Here is a 24,388-nt window from a genome sequence, read left to right as displayed (position 1 = left end):
TCTGTGAGGCTTGTTTTAATCATATCAAAAGGGTCTCTTTCAAATCTAATGTATTTATTTTAAAAATATTTTCTTAATAGAAAGACAAACACTAGGAATTAAAATGTCAAGTGGTTCTCTATGCTGTCTGCCAGTCACCTTTAGTCTGCTGTCACTTGTAGTCTAGGTAAAAGGCGAGTCTTTTGAAGCACTACTACTGTTAGTAGAAATCTAAATATTAGCCCTTCCTCTCCATGTCTCCATCAGATAAGACACCAGGTTTTCTGTTAGCAGCCTTGAAGGTCGTAGTTCTTGATGCCAGACACACTATATTCAGCAGGAGTCTGGGACACAAAGAGGTAGGGAGAGAACATGGATCCAAGCCACTTTTCTTCTTTCCTGCCCTCTTGCATAAGGTATTGCAATTAATTGGGTACTCAAATTGGAGTGAAGGCAGGGACCACTCTTTCTTGGAGTGACACAGTGCTTCAGCCCTGCTGCCTTCATAGCCTTTATCTCCTCCTCCCAGTGCATGCACTCACTCTCAGGGCAAGTGTTCACCCCTCTGCAACAGTGGAAAAGATCAAAGAAGAATACCAAGATTGGACCAGTGTCAGTATTACTAGTACTGGGAAATAATGCCATTAAATCCAGTCTAGAGCATTTTTCATGTAGTTCTGTGGGACTCTGACAACAACTGTATGCTTTATAGCAGTTCCTTTTGCTCTACACAGCCTAATCCCCACTCAGTGATTTGCATATGGTACAAGAGTGAAACAATCATCCCAAAAAAGAGATGTCTTTCAGCTCTACAGTCATTCTGACAGAGATCTGTGTTGCTCTATACAGGCAAATCAACTTCCAAGAAGCAACATGGTTCTAGAGTGACAATGTTAGCAAAATCAAAGTGTGTGTGGGAAAGCCAAGACGAGGCTGGGAAGGCATTCAGCTGCCAGTAAACACTCCCTTCCCTTTATCCCCCACCATTCCCTTCTCCCCTTTATCACTGGAAAATAGAAATCCTCATAAGGCCACAAATGACATAAGGAATATTTAATTTTTAGCCGTGAAACCAGTGTGGGATAGCACTGGGCTGAGTTAAAGCAGCTTGTGCAGAAGCCAGGACAGCCACAACATTGCTGAAGGCTGCCATGGAAGCAGGGCCAGGAGTCACATGGAGATGAGTCTTTGAAAAGAGTAATTTCTAATGTAATCAAAGTCAAAATCCAGTCCAAGATGAGATTCCTGTAAATAAAAGGAAATTTATTAGTTCCTCATGGCATCATAACACAAAGTTTTAAAAAAACTTAAAGCCAGCATGCTGAAGAACATAACCAGCCCTTTGGGCCTTTCTCATGGAATGATGTACAGACAGCCTTGTTGGATGTGGTTATTCCCATATGGAAGGGGAAGGGGAAGGGGAAGGGGAAGGGGAAGGGGAAGGGGAAGGGAAGGGAAGGGAAGGGAAGACCTAAGAGAAGGGTTTCCAGATTGCCTTCTCCATATATCTGATATATTCTGGTCTCTATACATTTCAACATTTGAGACCAAGAAAATCTTTTTTTCTGCCTAATGAATTGTGATTGTTTCAAACCTGAATAAGTCACAAATTTCCATCTGAAAAATCAGCTGTCTTTTGCACAGCTACTGGCAGGAATAAGTCAGGGTTATCTATGCCTTGACTGTCTTTGAAGCACAAGAACCACTTTCATAAAAAGTCAAGGATGGTTTCACTGAACCTAGTAGTATGACTTAGTAAGTTCAGGATTTCACCCCAAACATTCCTCCTGCAGTCTACAAACTGAACCTGAATCTGAAAATTGTGTTTAACTTTCTCTCACTTTTCCATCAGCAATAATGTTTGTACTCCCCAAAAAAATGTGTTTCTAATGCATAAACCAGAAAACCACTTCTGCCCATGTTGTCCTTGCAGTGCTCTCAAGGAGAAGAAGCAGAGCAAGTCTATTTTAGTCAGCCAAGTCAGTTGTTGAGGTCCTGTGCACTCACAGGAATTCAGTCTGTTGTATAAGCAAGAGCCAGACACGTTTACATGTTTCCATAGTTACTTCATAGCCACCATATGCAAAATCCCCAAGTTTTGCATGCTTTCAATTGAACAAAACTCTACCTCAATCCTAATCTTCATCCTGCTTTCATTTAGACTTCCCTAGCTTAAACTGACATCTTGGGCTCAAAAGAATAGTAGCTACACACAACTTGCCCATATAAGAAACAGTAAATGTTTGCTCAGTCCTGACTGTGTATTTGGTTGGCTCAGCACCTCTAATTCTCCCAAATATTGTGAGAATTTTCCATTTTCCTCTCCATTTCCATTTTTTCCCTTTCCATTTTTCTTCCTTTCCATTTCCATTCTCCTTTCCCATTTTCAAAGTGGTGGTTTCTTCTTTGCCTTGCTTTGGTCTGTGTGTGATAAATTTATTTATGAACTGTGATGTGGTTTTTTGCTGATGCTTCTTTTCTTTCCACAGCTGGGACTGAAGTGCCTCTTCCAGCACCAGCAAATAAACTATTCAAACATCTTCAGAAACTTTGCAGGCTATGGGTTTTAGTTTTATTGCTTCTTTTGCTGTGTCTGGAAGTTGACTTCTCAAAGAGTAAGAGTAGCAAAACTAACTGGAAATGTTTAATACTTCATCAGGAACATAAGGACTTCTCTATTGGCATTAAAAAAAAAATCTTTGTTGTCTGTGGCCTCTTCTAAGACTAATATGCCATTTCTGAGGGGCTTCCTCTGCCTTCTGGGGTGCCTCAGGGCACCATGAGGGAGCAGTGCTGCAGGAGGGCCCAGCACTGGGGTGGTCCAACTGTTTTTCTTCATCAGGGAGGTGACAGCTGAAACCATGGCTTCTGCCTGGAGCCTGTCTGGGAAATATTCCTGGTTGCATTTCACCTTCATGTCAGTGTGAGAGTGTTTCAGACAGCAAGTCCAGAGTCAATGAGCATTAACATGCTTTAACAAGCACCTTGGAGCATCACTGCAAATCACTTTGCAGACAACAATGGCTTGGATGATTTCAAGCAAGAGTAAAGTGGTGCTGGTCAAAAAGGTGAGAAGTCATAGAAAGCTCACTTGGACACTGACCTTGCATCAATCCTGCTATTGGCATCCTGAAAAGCCTGGAGTCCTCAGATCTTGCAGGATGGTGTCTAAAACAGTGTCTAAAAGCATCTTATTTCATCTTTAAATTAGATGTTAGTCAGAAATGCCTTACTCAGAGGGTGATGAGGCACTGGAATGTGTAGCCCAGAGATGCAGTGGATGTCCCAGTCCTGGCAGTGTTCAAGACAAGTCTGGATGGGGATTTGTGCAACCTGGTCTAGTGGAAGGTGTCCCTGCCCATGGCAGAGGGTTGAGACTAGATTGATCTTTCTATGGTTCTGTGATTATATATTATCTGGCAAGCTAAGAAATTCCCTTATTTCCCTGTGGATGAGGTCTCAGTGTTCCATACCTCCCACTGACTCACTGTGATTCTGTGTTTGAATCGGAATGTAATACAAGTCCAACTCAACTTGCTTTCTCCAGGCTTCAAGTCTCCATGAGCGTAAAGGCTCCCAGGAAGCTTCTGGTAGCAGTGGTCAAGCCCATTTTTGTTTCTTGAGATACTAGTGCTACTTTGGGGGATAACAAAAAGCTAGGATAAAGCTCAAGACAAAAATGAAGCCTTTTTTTCTCTTGACTGGAGCCTGGCTATTAGAGGCTTTTGGACTAATTGATTCCCTGAGCACCTTTAGGAAATTAGGCAAACCCTTCCTGTCCAGATCAGTTCTCTCAGAAGGTGACTCAGCCCTCATCACGGCAAAATATTGTTGTTTTTGTCTCAGCTGCAAGGTCATGTCTGGATTAAAATATTTTCAGTTTACTTTTGATGAATATTCCCCTTCTGAAGGCAAATGAGAAAGGCTTTTTATTTCCCTTCAGAACATTCACCATTTGCACAGACTTAAACAGCCCTTCCTCTGGGACAATGTCACATACTGAACATCCTAGTAAGGCTAAAACCAGCCACTAGAAAAAAAAACTGAACTTCCCTAAACATTAGGGAATGAAAAATGCCATGAAATATGGAAAGCGAGGGCTTTTAAGTGATTATTCTTTGCAAAACTTTGTATTATAATTGTCACTCTTAAGAGTAGCACCTATACAGAGTAATTCAGATTAACATTCTCCTGAGATAAGCACTGTTCAAAGTCCTTATAGCAGGGGCCAATCCCCATAATAGCTAGGAGATTAATGCTGAAGAGAGCGAAGTATTTCATAAGTGAATGTCCTGCTCAGTAAAGCCTCCTTTTTACACTCCATTTTCCTCCAGCAAAGAAGGACAAATTAGCCTGCACGATGTGACAGACTAATGACTTCCAGTCTTCAGGCCAGGTCACTGTGGATAAATCTGCCTGGGAGACCTCAGGCAGACATGAACTCCCTTGCCAGGGCTCAGGGCAGGTGAGATGGAAGCCAGCTTTGAGGCAAAAGCTGGGTGAGCAGGTTATCATAGCGCTGAGGTGGTGTCCCTCTGCCTGGCTGGTGTAACCTAGAGGGAAAAGCAAAGAGCAGGAGGAAGGATAATTATGTAGTTTGAAAGAATTGAGAGAGTGTTTGAGTGACATCTCTAAGTCACTTACAGGCCCTGACTTGGATTGTAACAGGGCACAGGAGTGAAAAGCAACAATCAAATCCCATTTTCTGGAGTGTGAGCAACCCAACATTGCCTGACATGGGTTTAGAAAATATTTTGTATAGATGAAACATTCATCTCCTTTTCTTTCTGACTCTGCTGGCTCCAGCTTTACCAAGCTGCATTTTTCTTCATGAATTTCTTTCAGGTTTTCTCTATTCCACCCTGGAGCCCCGGGTGAAGAGCTGCACACCAGCAGGGAAGGTGAGTGCACACAGAAGGAATGTGAGTGCTGGAGGAAGCCGGGCTGCCAAACAGCATCTGCGTCTACTGCTGAGGGCGTCGCTGACACACTGGGTTATTTCTGCTCTGATATTACCCGGGTGTCTAATTAAAGACAAGGTTAAAAACACAGCCTGAGATTTAAAGTTGTGAATACTTACAAGCGGAGATTTCGGATTTTGCTTTGGTGTTTAAAAGGTCAGAAGCTTTATGGCTCCTGCCAGTCACTGGTGAGATGCATCCCAAACACCCTCTCAGGTAGCACAAGCCTGGTTTTAGGACACCAGGACAGCAGAGAAGTATTCCTTGCCAGGGCTGATCAGAAAAGGTTGCTGTAATAAGAAACCTAGGTAGATTTTTCAGACTCAAAAATGCTTGGTAAAAATATTGAGGTTTTTTTGGATATAGCAAATGAAACAGTTTTTTATTGCAACCAAGTCACTGTATCAGTTAACACATAAAGTGCAGGGATAAATGCTATTCTTCCATTAGGTTTTATTTGGAAATCAAAAGAAGTACAAAACCATATCTTAAATCCAGCTTCTTATCCTTGCCAAAGAGCATGAGTCACACATTACGGTATTCATAGAGAAGCCAGCAAAGCTTGGAGAAATATTTTGGTATTAGGTTTCTATGCCATATCCAGAAACAGACAAACCTAACTGAGGGTGAAATCTGAGAATAACAACAGTGGTCAAGATTCTTGAACTCAGGTGCCTAGAAGATAATTCTGTTCTTGGGGGCTTTGGTAAAAAATAATGTCATTAATTGATTTTGACATCTACAAAATTTCCTAAAATTTAACTGGCAGTGGAGGTGTGCACTACGAAAGAAACTGGAGTGGGGTTCAAGCACCACTTGCAGGTGTTTGTATGTGAACTAGGGACTATGCTGTCATTACAGTAAATATGGATGGTGCCTCCAATAAAGTTGTAGTGAATAGAGTCTGGAAATTACTCAGCTGACTAACTACCAGGTGACTCAGGGTACACCAAATTATACAGAAGGCTCCATGGTGTGGAGCCTGGATTTCTGGATTTCTATTGAGTATAAAAGGAATATAGAAAGGGATATAGACACTTAGGCCTCACGTACACACTGGCACTCACATGTTTTAGCATGCAATTGAAGTCCACACCAGATGTTAAAATATGGGCCATCTGTGCAACTGTACTCAAGATGTCTCGAGCCATGTCTAAACCAGTTGTGGCTCAGCAGCCACAACTCCATACAGAGGTTACTCCTCGAGGCACACCACACTCCTGCTCTTGCACATCTGTTTCTTCACAGCAAGGAGGCTGAGCTTCTCAAAGTACCCCTGAACCAAACCCAAGATGAGCACCTGAGACCAAAGCAAAATGACATAAGTTTCTGCCCACAGCATACAACACATCCTCAAGCTGCAAGATTTACCTTACCATGCCTTGTATCTGCAAGTAACAGGCTTGAAACCCAAGTGTGAAGTTCAGCCAGGGGAATATGGAGTCAGTCAGGACTAACACTGACAGCCTGACCTATGTACCTTGCACTGAGCTGGTGGGATAGGTGTTGAGATTCCTGACCAAAACTATTTTGTATCATGCTGTTTCCATGAAAGCCAATCTTAGAAACCAAACATACAAAACTTGTGTCCTACCTTCCTTGTAGACTCCCTGGCCCGTCTTAGAACTGATCTGGGCTTCCAAATATTTTTGAGAATTCTTCAGGTTTTGTTTCTTTTTTCTTTCTTTCTCCTTGATTTTTATTTCTAAATTTTCACAATCTATTTTCCACAGAAAATTGCACCATAATTCTGGCCACATGTTCTTCTTACATGGAGCTTTAAATCTCTGCAGGGTGACACTGGAAATCAAGTGCTTAGGTTCACAAAGCTCCCTGCCATATCTAATCTATATAACAAAGGACAGGAAGAGAAGGAAAATAAGCCCAGAAGTTCTCAGAGTTAAACATCTAACAGGGTGAGGAATGCTGACAGAGGGTGAGGCTCCTGCTGCAGCCCAGCAAGAGGCTGCAGTGATGTTGCAAGTGTGACACTTAAGCAAGGCTGTCCCAGTAACTGAAAACAGCCCGAGCACTCGGTGTCACCATCACCGCAAAGGACACCAAACAATATGACAAGTGTGTTCAACAGAGCACAATGAGGCAAAGCCCTGAAAAATGAAAGAAGATTACAGTATTGGGAGCAGCAACTGGTGGTCAGGTCTCCTCAGCTCTGCTTTTTGCATCGCCATTCCTGGGTTCCAGCTTCCTAAGGAGCCAGGGTTAGAGAGCTGAGCGCTACGCATTGCTTTCCCCTTGTGCAGCCCATCCTCCCCGACCTCATGTGATCCCACAGGGATGATCTGCTGAGGCACAGGCTGAAGCCTGGAGATGTTTCCTGGGAAGGGATGGGCCTCACCATATGTACAGGGCACTTTTATAACCCTGCTCCCTGGACTGAGCCTGAGAAAACAACAACCGAGCCGATGACAAAGGGTCGCATTGCCATGTAAGGCAGTTGGAACTAATGATATAAATACACTTTGAACAAGACATCTTTATCAAGAGAGGAAGTATTAAGAACTACATTGACCAGGCAACACAGGAGAAAGGAGGATAAAGAGGGACTGAGATAAGGTTAATGAAGAATGACAAATAGAGCCAAGTGGCTTTTTCCTGTTAAAGAAAACCCGCCCCTTCTACTTATCGAGCTCAAGGATAGAGAGGGGACTTTCCTGAGCCAGGAACCCCAGCAGAAAAGGGAGCTGGCGCTCTAGAAACCCAGACTCTCTCCTTTACAAATATGGGGTGCAGCTCCAGTCCAGCCACAGGTCAGCCTGTTCCTCATGGGAAGCCCAAAGGGGAGCACATGGATCATTCCTATAAGGCACATCATTTCCCTTGGGGCATGGCCAGCCGGCAGTCCCTGGCATGCAGGCATTACTTTGATGACTTGAGGCATGGCTTTTATTGCTCTCCCTGCAGCCAGGGAAAGCCAAATGCAAACACATGCAGGTTAAGCCAGGCAAAAACATACTTGATTGCCTCGAGTTGTCATTTTTTCATTCCAGAAAAGTTCCAAGAAGGATAACAAACTGAAATGATTAATTAAAGAACAAGAATTAATCAAAAGCAGAGTAGTACCTTCTGGCTAACAGACCCTATTGCACTTGCAGATAGAATTGTTTCCATCCCTCCATGGTGAGGTTTTAATTTCTAATAATTGAAGTCCCTCCAGCCATTTGCAAGCAAACTTTCCTGGCTGTGACCTGACCTGAATCTCTCCACTGATGACAGCCTTTCTTGTGGATGAAAAAAGCAGCATGCTCATCAGCAGTGCTGGGAGACCAGGAAAAGCCCATCCCAGTAACTGGCTGGCTCCAACAAAACTGAAGCCAGTGGAAAGAATCCAAATTACTTTCGAGGACGCTGGCTCAGGGCTTTTGAGATTTCAGGCGAAGATGACAGGGTTAGAAGTCACAGGAGCAGAGCAGGTGTGAAGGTCACAGGGAGATTTATATGACAGCACCCAGGGCAGAGCCCTGCCAGACTCTTGCAGAGCAGGGTCTGCCTCCACCCGCCCCTCTCACTAATGGGTGAACTTGTACAGAGCAGTGCCAGGGCTCTCAGACCAGTCACAGCCCTGAGTTAATTGACCTGACCAACCTGCCCTCCCTGCCCCCGTGCTGTATGTAGCCTTGTCTCCAGTCCTGTCTCTGGCTCCCTGTCCTGTTGCTCCTGAGCAAGCCGCCCAGATAGAACCTGGATCTTGCCTTGTCCAATGGCCACTTGGGGCCAATGGGAGTGGTCACTGCTCCTGACCCAGTGCTGACTGCACCCGGTCAGGGATGGCACAATCTGTGCTAGGATCATCCCCACTCCCAGCTATTCCCCCCTTGTGGAACAGCCCCACTCCTACTGCTCCTGAGCAGTCACTTCAGTATCATTCATAGCCCATACATGAGGATCCCATGAGTAGCTAATGGTGGCTCCTGCAGTCACTCCAAAGTGCTTTCCATACTCTGCTCCACTGGCCTTCCCAGCTTTGGGAAGTGGGCAGCTTTCCTGTAAGCAAGGCAGCAGGCATAGGCCTCCTCCCTGCAAGCCAGATCAAGACAGGCGACCTTCAAGCACACCTCAAAGGCATCCGGTTTTCTCTGGACAAAGAGGGATTCAGCTCCCAGGGCAACCAACTCAATACTCCATCCAATTTTAAGTTCTGAAGAAAGCAGTTAAGTGAAAGAGTGGGTTTACACATAGACATAATTAGGCTAAAAGTAGAGTGTTATGTCATGGTAAATTGTATGGAATTGACAAATTTTTTAAATTAAAATAAAATTTAAAAAACCCTAAAACCAGCTTCATATACACACATCCATACACTTCCTTAGTTTCTTTTAGCTCATCTCAGACAAAAGGACATGGACATTCTTATCAATCTCAGGTTCAGATTTGGGAAATCTGTATATATTACTTAAGGCCTAAGCTATCCAGCAATTAGGCAAGATTGCAACAGCCCATTTCTCGGGCATGCTGTCAGTCTTAGTATGCTATCGTTTACAAAATATATGTGCAACTCAGGTTGATACTCTCTTGGTATGATGTGCAGGAAGATCATCACCTGAAAGTGTACCTAAATAGCAAAGCATTATTAAAGATTACTTATGTTTTGATAAGGCATAAAAATTTTGAGAAAGGGCTAGTGGCAATCAAAAGATGGATGGGAAACTCTTAGTAGTTGTTCTTCCCATCAGGAAGATTTATGACCTCTCAAAAGAGCTGCAGAAGGACTTCCCAGCTCTTACCTCCAGGCAGCAAAACACGTGGTGCTGAAAACTGGTAGTTGCTAAGAATATCTCTAATGAAACATTTCACATGGCATCCTTTGTGTTTCCACATGGAGCCTTTTTGACCTCTAAAAGCTGGTCCTTCTCATCACTTTTATCCCACGCAGATATAAAAGTTCATTGCTGCTTCACTTCATGAGCTGATACGCTGAGATGCAGCTTCAAAGGAGCCTGTTCCCCAAGAGCTGAGATGTACAGCACAGGCAGGTCTGTGCCTCACTGCACAGCCACCACATCACTCGTGACAGCTTGAGATATTTGTTCCAATAACATTTCCAGCGCTCCTTTTAACAATATTTTAACTTTGTGTTTTAATAAAAAAGGCAGATGTAGGCTGCAACAGAACAATTCCCTGCGTGAAATAACTTTGAACTCCAGACAAACATGCTTTAATAGACTTCCCTCACATATCATTTAACTAGTTTTCAAATGTACAGATGCTATCCAGTTACTATCGCTTTGCTGGCAGCTGCTTCACAGACCTTTTCTACAGTAAAAACAAGCCATCAAAAAAATGACAGCACAAGAAAAATATGGCTAAAGTGATAGCATTTGGTAAAAGTACCATCTGCGTATTTAAAAGCAACAAGCATTTAATATCCTGCAGTCACTCTTGTTTTTCAAGCTTTTTATGGTTCTGAAATATTTGCAGGACAAAGGTCCCAGAAGTCCCAGGCGAGGGGAGAGATCCACTGCTGCAAAAACAAACCCAGAATGAAACAGCTCGTCAATGAGATCAGAAAAGAAATGTCACTCACTGCACTGTGTCACTGCAGTTGATGTATAGAGCTGCCTCTTTGCCCACCCAAAACCCCCTCCTTTGGATCCATCCCTCCTTAGACAGAAGAAGGGGAACTAGCTTACAATCCACACAAGTTTGAAAAATAGTGACTTGTGTCACTTCATGCTTGTGCAAAAATTTCACCATAAAGAGAGCAGAGGGACCCAATAGACCTGAACATGTGGAAGTGCTTCTTTGCTGACCCAAAGGTTTTAGGGAAGCTAAACCAGGCTTATTATGGAATTTCTTTTTGTATGCTGTAAATTACTAAAGAGAGGTCCCAGACTTCAAAATCTGGCCTGGATTTCAACCTCCCAAAGAGCTGAGCTGATTGATTCTGTGGTTATAGTTCAAGTGCTGTCACAGAGCCAGTTGCAAAACTGGCATGTGGTTCCAGCCTCAGATTTTTATTATTTTTAGACCAAGAGCCGCATGCGTCTGGAGCTGGGATTTTATATTATGGCTCTATTAAGTAACATTTTGCAAATGCTCAGCCCAGAAGGAGGGAGTACATTCCAAGGGGCACAGACTCTTTTAAAACAAAATTGTTTTTCAATTTTCTGGTTCATGATGCAGGTTTTTCTGGTTCTGGTGCATGATCAGGACCTCAGCAGCACTGGGTGCTGCTCGCAGGTGGGCAGGAGCTGCCTGCAGCCCACAGCCCGAGCATCACCCTTGGGAGAGCAGTCTCACTCCCCATCTGAGTCCTCCTCTCCCTCTGCCACCTTGCAAAGCCTGAGCCATCAACACCAAATTCTACACAGTTATCCTACACAGAGGATGCAGACAGGCCCCCCAAACTGCCTACATCACATGCCTGACAGGAAACATGCCCATGGGATTGTGAACCTCTCTGAGCAATCCCACCACAGAAGCTAATGCTTCCAAACTTGGTACAAATGCTCAGCCCTGCCATTCTTCATCATGGCAACCATGCTCCAGAAGTTGAGCCTTAACAAGGGACTTTCCCAGCTAAAAACCCTCTGAGCAAGGCCAACCCCATAGCAGCAAGCTCTGGGTGCAAGTGATGGAAAAAAAGGGAAAGTAGGAAATCTGACCTTCCAGGCTCAATGCCTTTTCAGCTGAACTGTATGTGATGATGGCTGGATGAGGGGAATAAAAGACCTGTGGGCTTTAATTAAGCAATAAAAACCCTGTTCTTTGATCAAAGCAATGGGAAAGCCTCCACATGGCATTTATTTATCTCTGGGTTAATCTGTCTTAAGGGTCTGAAAAACACATTGCATCTGCAGTAGTTTTTACTATTTCTGGCCATGTGAGCTTTGTCACTACACATCTGAAGCTCTTGAAAATACATTCAAGAAGCATGAACTAATCCTCATATTAGCCCAGTGACTGAGTGTGAGTGACTATCCCATAGAATGTCTTCTACTCCAAGGATAAGGTGGGTCTCTGCATTACGCATTTTCTCTGTATTCAATAAAATGAGGATTTGGGGTCTGCCTATGCCTCAAAGGTGCCTTATAACACCTGCATCATTTATAAGGTAAAACCCAGAAACCAGTAAATGGTATTTCCTCAGAGAAGTGTCACAGAGGCACAGACAAAGTAGTTTCTTACCCCATGGTAGCTGAAGAGAAGAAATCTGTCTGCTGCATTACTGACTTGTGTTAATCACCTGTCCTTGCTCTCTCTTACCACTAATGAAGTCAGTACATTTAATCAAACTTGATCTGAATTAACTATGATTCCTATCTTACCTAAAGTGACTGTTGGAGTCAAGCAGCCTTTTAAAAACTGAGTTCCTTGAAATATTGATACACACAAACATTATTCAATAAAGATCACTCTTCTAAAATTATTACCCGTATTATTTACAATATATTTTTCCTTTCCCTCTTGCCTGCTATAGAGTACTAACAGAGCTATGAGAAAGTGAAGTGATTTTTAATTCTGGATTGCAAACCATCAACACAGCTGCAGATTCATTTCCAGTTGCAGATGCTTTCTGGCTAATGAAGTTAGAGCCAGAAGAAATGCAGTTTGGCTTTGATGTTTCAAACAGTTTATGGGTCTGACTGCCTGGAAGGGGAAATAAAATAACCTTTTATTCATACTTTTGGCAAATTAATTTTTGAAATGGCTGAAAGGCTGACAATGAGCCTTGCACTATCATGCTCACAGAACTGCTTATGAGATTGAAGCTAAACATAAAAACTTGGATGAGAGCCTGAAGTGCTCCCCAGGGAATAATTGTGCAATAGCAGAGGGATGAACAAGATGGTGAAATTAATCTTTTTTGCCATTACTGTCTCTGATGTTAGAGTGCTGCTAAGGACATGATAGCAGGAGAGACTTATAGTACTATTGTAAGACTTGTGTTGAAAAAAACCACCAGAAAAATCCACCAACACTGTGAGTCAAAGACACTGTCAGGCCTGCTGGCACATTGTGCAGTTCACCCAATATAGAAATTCTATGAACTTTTAGAATTCCCCAAACTACTGGACAAAGGACAGAACAAAAAAAGTCAGTACCTTCAAAGAGGGAAAAGGCTTGGGAGCTGCCATCAGAGCACGTGTTGAGGAAGGAACCAGAATCAACCAAGGCAGTGGAAAACAAATCTCCTGCTTAGAGGACAAAATCATCGAATGTGCTCATGAAGACAGCTCTGGTCTGCTTGCTCCAATTCACATCATATTTTCAGTGACCAGAGCAGGTGTGTGGAAAATTATTCACTGCCTGAAAGGAAGTGAGTGTCTCCAGATGGTAAGGAGAGTAGACAGGGTGCAAGGACAGTGTCCAAACCCAGAGAAAAGGCTCCAGAGAAACTGTGAGGGAGGTGAGAGGGGCAGGAGCAGGAAGGAACAGGGAAGCATAACCAAGGACTCTGTGTAGTTTGTTGCAGCTCAGAAAGTCCCTGAGTGAGCCAACACCTTTCTTACAGATATGCCATGAGGACCAGCAGAGATGCAGGAGCCTTTTTTGCATTCACATTCAGCTAGAGTTTTTAAAATGTGTTTGGCTTGTGGCACAGTAAGTCAAGTGGCAAAAGAAAAGGAGTCACTGTGCAGGGGCCCATCACAGGTCTGCTTGGTGACTAGGGCTTGCACTTTCCTTTGAGGACTTCCCAATCCTCCCTTACATCAATGGCTTCCACCGGATCCCAGAAAATCAAAACAATTCTCAGAAATGGGCAGAAGTCCTAACAATGTGTTGTGGAGATCACATCTGAGTCGAATCCCTTTGAATTTTAAGAGGAAACAAACTGTGTTCCAGGCTGACCTTTCAAATCTATCTATAGTGTTTTGACATTGCTAGACCAGTGTCTAAGCACCTTCCAAATTTAACAGTTTTAGCTGTCAGCTACCTTTCCAAAACAGGAAGGGTCCATGCTCCTGTAACTGAGCTGAGAGCCCTCAGCTCCTTTTAGAGACAAAAGACAGAAACAATATTATTCAGTGATTCATCTGACCTATTTTAAACATGAACTTTACGGAAACAAATTGTGACCTACAAAATTACTTCTCCTCTCTATTGACCGTGAAGAAGTGTTTATCACATCATAGACATCTGCATTTACTCAGCCCAAATTGCATCCAGAGAAATGAAAGCCCAGACTAATTCTCTTTATTTCATTGGAGTTTGATGTTGAAAAGTCTTCTAAATCTGTTCATGGTTACACAGACAGGGAAAGTAAATCTAGGTCTGAATTCCAGACATTACCTTCCTTTTGGGTCCAGTATAAAAGGAGAAATGGTTTGGTTTTAGCTTCTATTTCAGTTACAACTAAATTTTCCAAATAGGCCAATATGGTTAGAGTTCTTCTCTTCAACAGAACATAAATATCCCCGAAAGACTGAATCTCAGTGTTTCCTCTGTGTTAGAATTCTTGCTGAGACCTAAATTGTCTACCATTTAAAACTTCATCCTAACTCTGTCTCTAATTTGCAACATACCAAATCTGTGTAAAATCACATCTGTCCTGATTATTTTGCTTCAGATATTTACATTTGAATCTTGTCAGAAAGTTCTACAGCTGTTTGAGTCATCATCATTTACTGTAAGTTAGATGAAGTTGTATATATGAAGTTGTATATATGGCCTATAGAATTTTAGTGATATGTTTCAGTTATTAAATTTGTTCAATAAATTTCTCTTTAGAATCAACTAAAACATCATACTTCCCAGGGAAAAAAAAAAAAAACATTTTACATTTCTCTTCTCTTCTCTTCTCTTCTCTTCTCTTCTCTTCTCTTCTCTTCTCTTCTCTTCTCTTCTCTTCTCTTCTCCGTTTGTCTCTTTTCCTCCATGCCAATTTTTCCCCTGTTGTGGTAGAAAAATTTGTCTTCACTAGGGTTGTAGAAGAGGTTTTTCCATCCACTCCTACCTGGAACTGAACCACAATTCCCATCATGAACAAACAGATGTCCAGTCCATCTTTCACACCCATTTTGCTGCCTTAACACTACTTCTCTACTCTTCTAACTCCATATGCAGCTTATCCTGGCATTGCCTTCAGAACACTTTAAGCAACTCTAGAACTCTTGAGCTCCTGTCTTAAATTTTCTACTCTGTATCTCCTTTCAGTCCTACACTGAAATCCTCAGAGCTCATTGACTCTGCCTGTTATTGAGATTTCCTGCTACTTTCTTTTAGAAGATCCTATTAAAGGTCCTAAGATCTTGTCAAACTCAAGCTCTAAGATGGTGATGTTCCTGATGTTCAGCCTGCTGCTGACATATTCTTGGAAACGAAACTCATTCCTGTAGTGAAATGAGGAGATGAAGAGATTGTTGTACAGGTTAAAAAGAAAAGGCAACATTTTGGGTATAGAAATGTGTTTGCATCAGTTATATCTCTCTTAACAGTTTTCTAAAAGTTGGCCCCAGTCTGAGCAGTTCTACGTGTTCAGGAAAAACCCAACCCTGTGCTTACTCTACAGAGGCTTCTCTGTGCAAGTGCCACCTCTGAAGAAAGTCCTTACTGCACATGCTCACACCTTTCATTTTTATCCTTTGTGCTCACTCTATTTACACCCACAAGAAAGTGATGCTAACCAGGGCCTGTTGTTAACCTGACTGCAAAGGCATCCACTCCACCACACCTCTATGACTGCTTCAGTTGAGGACACCAGGGACAAACATTAACTTTCCCAATGATGAAGAGCTGTGGCTGGTGCTAGACCCAAGGGCTGGGATCTGCACCGCTCTGGGTGACCCAGGCTCCCAGGAGCACTGAGAAAGAAGCATTTTAATTCAGCATGGAAGTGTTTAGGATAGGAGTAGGGGAAGGGATATGATTACAGAGCAGCTGGAAATTTTAGATTAGGAAGAAGTGACAGAGAAGTTGAGAAGGATCTAGATTTCCATATGAGACTGTGACTTGGGGGATCTGGTTTGGGACGGATAGTGAAGGATGCAGATTTTTAGTCAATACAGAGGTGACATAGAGACTGAAGAAGGGAATGTGTGGCCAGGATATCCTTCTCTTCTATCTTTGTGGAGTAATGAGGAGCCAGCTCAGATTACTAATGACAAGAACCAGCCCAGGTGAAGGGATGAGCTTAGAAAGAGGAGAAAAAGCCAGTAAACAGGTAACTGGCTGTGGTAGGAGATGGGGCCTGGACTGAGAAGCCCAGTGAGTAAGCCTAAGACAAAGGCTTTGCATTCACTCTCTTCTCCAAGGAGCTTCCAGCAGTAACTTTGCTTATTGTTTCACACTAAGGGTAGGGGAGGAGTATTTCCCACTGAAATAATGCCGGGGTGGAGAAGAGTTCTGGTGTGGCACATCCATAGCAAACCTGTGAACCATAACCTCATGTTTTTAATCTCTAATGCTTTCTTTTTTTTTCCTGTCTGGATGGACTTTTACTGATTTATAGAAGAGCTCCTCCCCATGGTAGACAAGCTGTCTCCAAACAGCCCTTACCTGCCTCATGGTCTAGCACTTTTATAGATACCTCTTGACTTTAACCTTACTATGAAAAGCTCTAGGTGTTTGGACAGTCACCAGTCAAGAGGAAGGGTTGAATCTCACCTATCATCTTGTGGATAGACATGCTCTAGAAGTTGGATCCCATAAGACATAAATCCCATGCAGTTTAAGAGAGCAGGGTAATTTTCAACTTGCTGGTGCTCAGACCACACAGGAACTGTTAGAAAATTCCATTTTTGACATACAGTCAGTCTTGGCCTTGACACCATTCTTGACACAAAACTATGATATTGTTTGTGAGAATGTTGCTCTCATCTTGAGAATGGATGGCATCCAAACATGTTCTTATCTTCCTTCCCAGGCTGGGCTTGCTCATTCCCATTGGCATTTGAAGAGTTGTTCAACACTCCAGAGGAAACAGAGCCACCTTTGTTTCCAAGCTCCTATTACTCACCTTCTTTATCTTTTAGCTAAAAGCTTTAATGGATGTTTTGTTGAAGCATTTGAGGTTGGAGGCTATGAAGAACTTCAAAGGTATTTAATAGCAGCTTTGTCACTGATTTTGTAAAAAGACCACATAGCTTGATTAAAAGTAAACCCTGCTCACAATACTGCATGGAACTCTGCTGATCTATTTTTACTGCATCACAAATAAAGCCAAGGAGAGGGGGAAATCCCACTGAGTAACAGGATGTGCGGGAAGGGGAGCATGTCTCCCTTCTGTATTATCCAGGTACTCATTAACTCTCTGATAACCAGTTTAGACAACACAAAGTGGAATGTCTCCAGCACCAGATGGTAGTGATGAGGAAGAATGGGGAGTGCAGCAGACAAGATAAAATTTGGCAGAAAATATGCAGAGGAATTTCTGTTCATTAGGGCAGAGATTGGAATCTCAGAGTCCTAAGTTTTACCATTCCTTTGTTGTCAGGAAGTGTCTGAGAAGCATAAGGACAAAGATAACTCCTATCCCTGGTCACATAGCTGGCCCCTCCTCAAAATGCCCAACCATCCAGTGATGCAGTTTCTGCTCAAGTGATGGAGTGTCTGTGTACGTATAAAACAATGCTCCATGTGTGCTGCTGACAGTATGGGTACCAGATAGATCCCCACAGAACAGTCCAAGTTTGCAATCTCTGAACTCTTCCAAAGTTCAGAAATGTGAGCATTCTCTTGGCCCATGCAGCTTTAGGTCAAGGTTCACATACATTGATAAATCTTCTTAATTAAACACTCCTATGTGCTTTCTCCAGTGTGTCCCAGAACATTATAACATAGCCTCATCCTTTATCACAAAGAATATTTTTAAAATATTTTTTTTAAGAAACAAAAGACAAGCTTGGGCTGTAGTACTGTGAAAGGGTTACTCTTCAGAAATTACCAGTTACCTTCAATATCCTTCTGGATTCATAAAAGTAAGGCTTTGTAATGAGGAAAGCATTTTCCCAAACTAATGAAAAGTTCCTCTTTGAGAAGCAGAACAATTTTATTGACAAGGATCCCATACAGGCTTTCAAACACTCACTGTGTAGATAGAAATTTTTGGAATGCATCTCCCGATGAGATATTAGACCTGTTATTAATTCTGCCTGTCATTTTTACTAAGAGCCAAACAAACTGCATATAGGATATGAAGAGCAAATGTAAATCTTCAGGGGCAAGTCATGCAAGAACTCCCAAGATCAAAGCAAGCCATGCTTTCTCTTCAACATGCCTTGTAATATACCATGTCCTGCCTTGGTAAGAATATTTAGCAGGCACATATCATGCACTAAGCAGCAAAAATATGTGCAGAACTCAGAATTTGCAGACTTTGAATTCCATGTTTATTAAAAGCTATAGTAGCAATAGTACTTGGTCTCCTGCAAAAAGTTGTGAGACCTGAAGCCACCATATGTATTAATTCAGAGAGTTTGTGTGAAATAGTTCATTAATTCCTGCAGCCTGTTTCCATTTCACCTTCAAATTACAGAACTTTCACAGAAGCAAGTGTATGTTGTGTGGTTTGCTGTGGCTTGTCCCTCAGCAACAGGATTCCTGGAAAAAATAATGCATTTGAATGCAAGTGACTAAGTGAAGGTGCCAGTGTTTGGTGTCAATGTAACAAGAAGTCTCCCTGCACATAGGACCTAAGAGGCAATTCTTAATGTATCTCAAGAAAAAGCATTATTATGGGAATGTGGGAGCAGCTGAACACAGACATGAGCAAAACAAATCCCAAACCAAATATTTGCCATGGAAGTACCTTAGGCAAACCTAAGAGTGATCAAACAGGATTTTTTTTCAGATGACTCTGGCTGTTGCAGTTATGATGGTGTGGAAAACACAAATCCCAGCTCAGTGCCAAGAAGCCAGGACTACTCAGGCTGCTCCCATGGCCCTGTTGTGGGGTAAACAGGGATCCTGGCAGCCTCTGGCTCATACTGGGTCACCCCTGTGTGCTGGAGAACCCTCTGAGGATGTGGCAGAGGCAAGGTGGTGATGCAGGGAACCGTGACCCTCTCATCAGCAGCAGCTCTGAAACAGTAAGGGATTGCGTAACACAGTGCCTATCATAATCCTAACTTTGATTCCTGATTCAGCCCTTCCACTCAAATAAACAAAACATTTCATACCCCAAACTGAGGATTTCTACTAAAGTCTTCCATAAACTGACTTTACAGGCTGCTTTTGTAATCTTTCCAGATTGCAAGAATCAAAGCTGAGAGGAAAAAGAAGGCAACACTGGGTTTTGTGGAAGCAAAGGAAAAGATTCTTCCATTTCCAGATGTCTCACAGCCCTTTCAACTGTAGAGAAAGATATCATGACAACAGATTTTATGATTCTTGGCTTCGTAATCACATGAAAATTGTATTTTATCTGAGATCAAAAGAATGAGCTGTTTTATCATCATGGTGATGCTAAAGATCTTGCATCTGCTCAGATTAGTAACAATGCAAATAAGGCATCAATGGAATAAAAAAATCCCTTTTGTGTCCTTAGGCTGTATGTGTGGTTTTTTAAACAATCAGCTCTATGAAGAAAGAGAACCAATACAGTGTTCATGTTCTGCATTAGAGTTCAAGAAAAATGAATGTGTGCAACTTTTTCATGGGCTTGAAACCTAGATAATTTTGAAATTTTGTCCCATATGACCTCCAGTTATTTTGATAGCATTACACTAAATCTATGCCCCAAAACTGTAATCATAGTTTATATGATTTCTTTCTTGTGAAAATTAAAGTGAGCATGATGAGATAGGCATCTATATTGCAAATAATTTATTGCAGATTCTTAGCATTGTTCAAGCAATAATTTAATTTATAATAATTGGTTTTGGTGGACCTCATCTAAGTAGATTTCAGCAAAGCAATTAAAATGGTGCCATGTAGGGAATTATTAACAAAAAATTCTGGCTCAAGCAGAGACAAAAGCTGCTGAAAGGAGAAGCATCAAGGTAGAGAGAGGTTACAAGCACAGCTTCTCAAGCATCACTCTTAGGCAGTCTGAACTAAATATATTCACCAGCAACACTTGCACAAGATGAAGGAGCACATTAATGAAATTTGCTGATGACACAAAGCTGGGAAGAGCAGCAGAATGTCTCACAGGAAGAACTCAGGGAGCCGATTTCTGAGAAATACCCTAAAGACATTTCATTAGACAAAGCTTAAGATCATGTACTTAAAAGGGGATTGTGTTTCCTGAGTGAGGTCTGGAGACAGAAAGTCTTTTTTTTTATGGTGAAGCCTGGGAAATGGGAATTTCTAAAGCGGATGTCTCCACAGTACCCACAAGCTTGAGTCCAGCCCATGCAGTTAAGGTTTTTAGTGCTGGCAACAACAGCAGCGGCCACAGGTACTTAGTAAAAATAAGAGTATTTCTGGGTGCCTGTTTGTAAACAGTTATTTAATTGGCACATGGCTTCTGTCAGGTTATTCTCTCAATTTTTATTGTTCTTCCTGTTAAAGAATTACTTCCCACCAGAGGCAGATGGCAGATATTGAGTAGCTTATCCATAAAGGTGAGAGTGTGGCAATCCCTCTCCTGCTCAGCTGTTGCCAGAGACACCTCTGGGCATGGGGAGGGGTCCTGCTGAGCAAAGCTGCCCTCCTTCCACCTGCAGAGATCACTCAGCCTAGCTCTTTACTTCAGGGAAATGACATTTCAGAGTTTTTTCACACATTTGATGTGTTCCCAGCATGAAGGGTTGCTTTTCTGCCACCCACATTTTCTGCAGAAGTCTTTCCTGCCCTTTCACTGCCCACAATGATCCCTCAGAAGGGCTGGCTGGAGAGAAGTGCTCCCACACGACTGGTGACATTTAAGCCGTGCGGCAGATCCCTGTGCGCACGAATCCTGCTCCCACCCAACACAATAGCCGACTTGGTGGGTGCAGGACGAAGCCCAGTGTGACATTTTCTTCCACCCCACGCTTCTTTGCTGAGTGAAGCTTTTGTGAGATGGCAGAAGCCAGAAAACCCCTGTGGCTCCACCTGTTTCTGTGGGCTCCAGTCCCACGGCTGGCTGACCCTTTGCTGCAGTGGTGATCCCATGTCCTCCTTGCCCCACCAACCCCAGTATGCTCCATTCAGAGTGACAAAATCCTGCAGTTAATTCAGGAAAAACATGACTTTTGGACAGGAGAATTTTTAAATGCTGTTTATAAGACATAATATCATCTTTCAAGCAGGGATGTCATCCTTATTCCCATGGGGACCAGAACACAGCAGGAAAAATTACCTGAAGCAGGGTATGATTGGAAATTCATTAGAAAAATAGGTTTGGTTTCTATGAACTTCTATTATAGAAAAGACTTTCTTGAAACATCCTGATTTCAAAAGAGTTGTTATTAGAAAGGATTCTTTGACCCAGGTGCAAAATTTTTTGGCCAAGACCAAAGCAAGTGTGACCTGCCTGTCCCAGAAAAGTCAGAACATCCAAGCTATTGGGTAAGCTTCCTCTTTGCAGCAGCAAAGCACAAACACACCAGTTGAATAGGCTTTCTTAAGTGCACCTGATCCCCTCATTTCTAAGGATGTCCATTCATTCTTTTCCATCACAGGAAATTTATTTTCCAAGAGGGGCAGGAACAAAAAAATGATAGAAAATATTGGAAAATAGCTAAAATAAACCATTTTCTAACTAGCTCAGATTTAAACGCATCTAAACTATCCCATTTAAACCTACCCCTTTCTGTAGGATGACAAATATAGAATCATAAAATGGATTGGGTTGAAAGGGACTTTAAAGACCATATGGTTTCCACCCTCTGCCATGGGCAGGGACACCTGCCACTAGTCCAGCTCGCTCAGAGATCCATCCAGTCTGGCCTTGAACACTTCTAGGGATAAGACATCCACAAATTCTCTGGGCAACCTGCTCCAGTTTCTCACCACCCCCACAGTAAGGACTCTTCCTAATACCTAATCTAAACCCATTCTCTTTCAGTTTGAAGCTACTCCCCCTTGCCCTGTCTTGTAGTCTCTCTCCATTTTTCTTGTAGGCTCCCTTCAGATACTGGAAGGCCACAATAAGGTTACCCAAAAGCCTTCTCTTTTCCAGGCTGAACAATCCCAATTCACTTTGCCCTTCCTCAACTTCAGCTCAGAAGCAGGACTTTATGTTAGACAAGCCTTTACCAAACTTTTGCAAATGTGAACATTTTTCTGTTCTTCTGACCAGTCCATAGCAGTAAATATATCTGGCTTCAAAGGTAACAGGATGCAAAATTCACATAATCATAGCATATGCTGAGTTGGAAGGGACCCACAAAGATAATCAAGTGCAACTCCTAGCCCTACACAGGACATCCCCAAGAATCCCACCATGTGCCTGAGAGTGCTGTCCAAATGCTTATTGAACTCTGTCAGGCTGGTGCTGTGACCACTGCCCTGGGGAGCCTGTTCCAGTGCCCAGCCACCCTCTGGGTGAAGAACCTTTTCCTTAAATCTCCCCTGACACAGCTTCAGGTCATTCCCTTGGGTCCTGTCACTGCTCACCAGAGAAGACATCAGTGCCTGCCCCTCCTCTTCCTCTCACAAGGAAGTTGCAGACTGCAATGAGGTCTCCCCTCAGTCTCCTGCAGGCTGAACAGACCAAGAGACCCCAGCCACTCCTCACATGGCTTCTCCTCGAGGCCCCTCACCACCTTTGTGGCCATCCTTTGAGCACTCTCTAATAGTCTAATGTCTTTTTTATATTGTGGCACCCAAAACTGTCCCAGCACTTGAGGTGAGGCTACCCCAGTGGCAGAGCAGAGCAGGACAATCCCCTCCCTTGCCTGGCTGGCCATGCTGTGCCTGATGCACCCCAAGACACACCCGGCCTTCTGGCTGCCAGGCTGCTGACTCGTGTTCAACTTCACATCAATCAGCACCTAAATAATCATTAAATTAACTTCTTCATGTATGAAACTTGTGGAAAATCACCAAATCTATGATAATGTGACATAAAGCTGTCACAGGAAGTTGTTTACGATAAGTTGAAAAAAATTATTGTACTTTATTACTGCTGTCACTCCATTACAAACTAACAATCTTCATACTCTTATCACAAGTCAGTATTTCTTGTACATGCTTTTTGTATTCAAGTTGGTCAGGCTTGCTAGAAAAATACACTCCCCACACCAAATCAGCATAAATGGTGATTTCCAAATCCGAAATGAGTGCTAACGAGCAAATGTTATTAAAAAATCTCAGATATTACATATTACATGTGCTATTTAAATCATGATCATTTGCTTAGTGAACTAATAGAAGTGCTTAACTTCTTGTATCTCCTTATGCACAAATCTTTTAAATGGCATTTACTGTTAAAAAAAACCAAAACACCATTGTCCATAAAAAGTTTGCAGAGGAACATTCACCATCCCCACCTTGAGCCACAACACTTAATTACTGTTAGAGATCTTTAGAAACAAAACAGTATAAGACTGCTTCATGGCTCAGCCTATGCCCATTTAGTTAAAAATCAATCTGCACCCAAAGCATCACTGATAATTTTATCCTGGGAATAATCAGTGTTGATAATAATGTCTGGAGCATGTTAAGGTACTTCTCTTCCCTTGTATAATCATTTACCTATAAAAGCCCACACTCCCTTTGCCAGCAGGCACAAAGCACGTGCAACCTAATAGTCACCAAGTAAGACAGGAAAAAAAATCATCTGGGACGAGGAGATCAGGTTCCTAATCACTGTCACTGTCACTTCTCTCTTATGTATCTATTGTATCTATTTATCTATGTATCTATGTATCTATTAGACAAGTCACAGCCTAAACCTTTCATCTGCGCTGCACACTGGCTTCAGAGCTGGCATTAATGTGCTCCTTTGAAGAGACTTAATTTACTTCAGCACCTAAGGTTTTCTTTTCCACCTGGGACAACTAGGAATGGAAAGTAACAGTATTATTTATAAAAACCCTACACACATGCACATCCATGAAACTGATCCTCCAGGAATCCTCCTCCTGTGATACAAATCATACTGCCCTTTCACTGTCTGCTGCTCTTCTCTGTCCACGCTTCCTTTTTCTTCCAGAAAAGCAAAGATTATACCCACCCAACATACTTTATGCACTCATTGAAAGCTTCTCTTCCCAAGGCCTGTGCATATTGCATTGGCACACTACCAAAACCTGCTAACAAATGGCAGATTAGTGGAATCACAGAAAAGAATTTCAAGCATGTATTATACTTGCTTGGGGTTCAGCCTGCAACTTTAAGACGAGGGCTGCCCTCTAACCAGGCAGGCCTGGGAATTCAGTTGCAAAACAATTAGAGATGCAAGGAAAATACTTTTTTTTTTTTTTTACTGAGAAGGAAACTTGATGATATTCTGCAGTCTTCAGTAGGCCAAGTTCAGTGTGTGTGCTGGGGAAGAGCTCAGCAGGGTCTGTGTTTTCCTGAGACCTCACTTTCCATCTCCAGCACTGTTCTCCAAGGGATTTATGGCAAATTAAGTAAAATTTTTCATATGTCAGCCTCTTACAGATGCAGGAGCA

The sequence above is a fragment of the Vidua macroura genome, chromosome 2 (genome assembly GCF_024509145.1).
Source record: "Vidua macroura isolate BioBank_ID:100142 chromosome 2, ASM2450914v1, whole genome shotgun sequence".
NCBI lineage: Eukaryota > Metazoa > Chordata > Aves > Passeriformes > Viduidae > Vidua > Vidua macroura.
The sequence above is the reverse complement of the archived record's forward strand: the minus strand, read 5'-3'. Positions refer to the sequence as shown.